Genomic DNA, 4,849 nt, shown 5'->3' with positions numbered 1-4,849 from the left:
CAGGAAAAAATATACAGTGGAAAAAAGACAGTCTCTTCAATAAATGGTGCTGGGAAAACTGGGCAGCTATATGTAGAAGAATGAAACTCGACCATTCTCTTACACCGTACACAAAGATAAACTCAAAATGGATAAAAGACCTCAACGTGAGACAGGAATCCATCAGAATCCTAGAGGAGAACATGGAAGTAAAACCAATTCAAGTAAGATATATTAAAAAGATGAATAAAGGGTCATAAAATCCAAGTAAAGTTCAAGCTAAAATGTTGGACATCTGGAACAGCCAAATAATGGCCTTAAAAAAATGAAATATATTTGAAAAATAGCCTTGTATAAATTTAAGATGTACAACCTATTGATTTGGTACTTTGAATGTCATGTGTCATTCAGTACCCACCCATGACCCCTGGTTGTTGCATTCATTCCCTGCTCCAGGTGACTCACTTGTTAAAGATAGTAGTTCCTGCTCCCTTCACTTCTTTTAACACTGCTCCTTCATAATACTTGTCCATTTCAATATCCCTGAAGACGATCTTTCCAATCCTTTCCAGTCACCAGCCTCCATTAGCTATTTACTTACAGGTCTTCTTCTTGGCAATAACTGCGACCTAACCTAAATCTAAATCCTAAACATTCTACTCTTAACGTCTACCTTCTATATTTCCAGTGCACTTCCTCTAGGACCTGAGTTCTAATACACCCACACCCACACATGAGATGTTATCCATGGACCTACCATCTTTCTACTCTCTCCCATCCTCTTTATTCTTCACCGCCCGCCTTGCCAGTCTTAAATATCATGGTTTCATCATTATACTCCTTGTAAACCTTAACTCTCTTGTGTTTCATTGTAGTTTCTTTGTTAATCTAGGAATTCTAGTGAAGTCCAATTCTCTGCCCACTCTTACCTTTTCTCCTACAACTGAACATCACAGGTGAAAGACACACAACCACACTGATATCACTTTAAATTCATGCCTACTGATCTCAAGTGGTCCATAATGCTGTGCTGGAACTCTAACATACCCATGTCTACTCAGGCTCTTTCCCTTAGATATTAATTTCATACTTTCCCTCTAACCACAAATATTCAATCCTGCCTCCACAATCTATATGCACATGATTGCCTTGCTTCCCGTTTCACTGAGAAAAATGAAGCCATCTGAAGAGAAGGTCTACAGAGTCCCATCTCCATTTTAAAAAATATTTTATTTATTTATTTGACAGAGAAAGAAAGAGAGAGAACAAGCAAGGGGATTGGCATGCGGAGGGATAGGGAGAAACAGGCTCCCTGCTGAACAAGGAGCCAGATGCAGGGCTCAATCCCAGGACCCCGGGATTATGACCTGAGCCAAAGGCAGACAATCAACTGAATCCCCCCAGGCTCCCTATCATCTTCATTTCTGTTTACCTCTCTTCCTCTGTGGTGATACATTCTCTGCTTTCCTGCTCTTGTGGGTAACTGTACTTCCATCTTTATCAAACCTTCCACCGGTGCACTCAATTCTGCCCTCTTGCTTACTTGAGAAACTTGCTTGAGAAATTCTCCCCTTTTTTGTGCATCAGCTTTGTTCTCTCTACTGGATGATCTTTGTCAACATACAAATAGTTTGCAATTTCTTTCACCTGCAAAACCAATGAAACACCTAAGAAGCAAGCAAGAACTTCTGATTCTGCCTGCCCTTATACCAATGCTTCATGCCTATTCTTCCCTGGGGGAAAAAATAAACACCAAAACTTTTTAAAGAGTTGTGTGTACTTAACCAAATTCTTTTCTCACATCTCAAACCTTCAGTCAGGTTTCTACTTCTACTTCTCCACAGAAACAGCTCCTGTTGAGATCAGCAATGGCTTCTATATTGCTAGGTACGATGATCAAGTCAAAGTCCTTATCTAACTTGTTCTAGCAGCATTTGGCATTGTTAAACACCTTATTTTCTTGGTATTCAGGCCACTGCACATGCCTGGCTCTCCCACTACTTCATTGGCCACTCTTTCTCTTATCCTTTACTGTCTTTTTTTTTTTTTTTTTTTAAATCTCTTTAACCTCTGAACATTGGAAGCTGGCACTCAGACCTTGGAATTCCTCTCTTTCCTTCTGCTCTCATTCCTTAGGTGAATCTGTATGTCCAGGCCATAATGTTTCCCTGAACTCCACATTCTTTACTTCAACTGACTAGATGACATCCCCATTGAATATCCTGTAGATATCTCACATGTAACTTGACCATAGAAGAACCCCTGGTTTCCCTCCCCTTGACAAACTTCCATCCCCTCTCACAGACTTTTTCATTTGACTTCTTCATACCAAAACCTATGTTTTTGTCCCTAACTCTTCTCTTTATCTTATAACTCATTCATGAACTGGCATCCAATCCTATTGTTTTGACTTCAGAATAGATCTACAATCCATCTTCCTACCACCTCCATTATCACCAACATGCTATAAATTATGATCATCTCTCACCTGGGTTATTGGAATATCTTCCTATTTGTTTTCCCTGCTTCCGTTCTCCTTTCAGTGAAATCTGAACACAGCAACCAACATGACCCAATTATAAACCAGATCAGGATCTAGGTATCTTGATGATACCTAGGAGTGAGAGCCAAAGTTACTGCTCTGATCTATCCGTGCATACCTGGTCTGGCTCTGAACTCATTTCCTGGTACTCTCTTCATTATGCTCTCCTTTCTATGGGCACTGGCCTTCTCAGTTCCTTGAATATGCCAAGCATACTCCCACCTCAATACTTTCCCATTTGCTGTTTCCTCTTTCAGAAGTGCTATTTCCCAAAACACCTGCATGTTTTTCTCCCTCACCTATTTTAAGTTTTTGGCAAAAATATTGACTTCTCAATGCCACTCCTCCTCAAATTTCAACTTCTACATACTTTTCCTGTCTCCATTCCTTGCTTGACCCTTTCCTTTACCACACACTACATTGAACATTCTTTCCTTTTTTTTTTTTTTTTTTTTTTTAAATAGGCTCCACACCCAGCATGGAGCCCAAGCTGAGACTTGAACTCACCACCCTGAGTTCAAGACTTGATTTGAGAATGAGAGCTGGACCCTTAACTGACTGAGCCACCCAGAGGCTCTCTACATTTAGCATTCTTAGTTTATAGTGTTATCTTATTTACTGCCCACTCCTCTGCCACTAGAGTATGATCTCTCTGGAGGTAGCTGTTGTTTGCTTTATTCATGGTTGCACCTCTAACTCCCCAGAAAGTGCATAGAAACTAGTTATCAATGAAATCAATGAGTTGAGAATGAGAGGCAATAGTCTTGAGCAATAAAACAAGGTAAATCCTAGTTGAAAGAGCAAAGAAACAGTTATTTTATTACATCAGTACAGATTTAGGACCCACTTAAAATTTTTAGATAATGAAATTAATGAAATAAAATTCCTGATCCAGATTTCAGTGTCCTTCCTTACCAAGTCCTTCATCTTTGCCTAAAGGGAACATAACAGGAGCACTGAAGATCAGTTACTTAGGTGACTTAGCAGGAAGAGATAGATAGAAGTTGTCAGTTTGTGACAAGTGGGTCCAGAGAGTTCTCCAACTGAAGCATTATCAGAAGGGCCTATGCCATGATTAGGCAATCCTTTGAGATGGCGTTGTTTTCTAGCACTACAAAATTATAGCTATTTTGGTATTTTTATCAATATAGGTAGGAATTATAGTTATTTTACTCCATAGAAGAAGATTACTGTTATTAGAAATGCTATGGAGATTAGTCACATGCTGATATAAGCTATGCCAGTGCAAATACATTGCTACTACAGCTAAAGCTATTTGTGCTGTGACTATTATTCCTGACAGTTGGAAGGCTAAGAAGCCCCATGGGTTTTGATCAGGAAACTTCTGATGGTTGAAAAGAACCAGGAATTGAAACGCCAGTGGAGTTTTCCTGGAGAGTTGAAGTCTTTTGATTTGGAACAAAGATGACAATTTGTCTGCAAGTGTTCAGACAGTATATACCTTTTAGAGGGTTTATTATAGCAATCTTCCGCAAGTTTTTCTGGAGGGCCAAACCTGCATGTGTATTTATAGTTAATTTCCATATCATTTACATAAACCCATAGCCACTCTGTCTACTGTTCTCAGGACATTTTCAAGTAAGAAATATATTGTCAATAACTTGAGGTTTGTTCTATTGTTAGACTCTCCCCCCCCCCCCCCGAAGCCCTTTCATTAAATCATTATCATTGATGTGACTTCTAATCATCACTGGGGAACAGTGGATGATTGGGCAGAAGGGTTGGGTGAAGGAAGGGCTACAGTCTGGGCTTAAGACATAATGATGTAATAACCACCTTGGTTCTTTCTGTTGCTTCGAGACATATTGATATCTCAATGCTTTTGCTTCCTCAGTCTGATAGACTTTTCCAACACTGTAGTCGTTCTTCAAGGTTTAGTGGACATGCTGCTGTCCCATTAAGAGTGCACTGATTCCTCCTTTTCCTTGGCTCTCATAGTGATTTTCGTTTACCTTCAATGTTTATTTCTTTTGTTGTGCCACGTAGCCATGGTTAGTCATGTTGACCTGTCTGCCTCATCTGTTGAATTATAAGCTCTGAAATCAGGAGCCTGCTCTGAATATCCTCTCAATATCCTCTAGAGTGTCCAACCTCTGTCTCTCTCAAGTGAGCTACTCAATAGCTATGTGGTGAATAAACGTACAGATGTTATCAAGCGTACTTTCTTCTTTGTTGTTTTGTGCTTTATGGAGTCTGCTCACATGCCCTTGTACCCTCAGCTTGTTTAATAGAGAAGAGGGAAGTGGATTTCTTACTGTGCATCCCACATGGTCATTGAAGGGGCTCTTTAACCTTGGTGTGAAATCT

This window comes from Mustela nigripes, chromosome 3 (genome assembly GCF_022355385.1).
Source record: "Mustela nigripes isolate SB6536 chromosome 3, MUSNIG.SB6536, whole genome shotgun sequence".
Lineage (NCBI taxonomy): Eukaryota > Metazoa > Chordata > Mammalia > Carnivora > Mustelidae > Mustela > Mustela nigripes.
The sequence above is the reverse complement of the archived record's forward strand: the minus strand, read 5'-3'. Positions refer to the sequence as shown.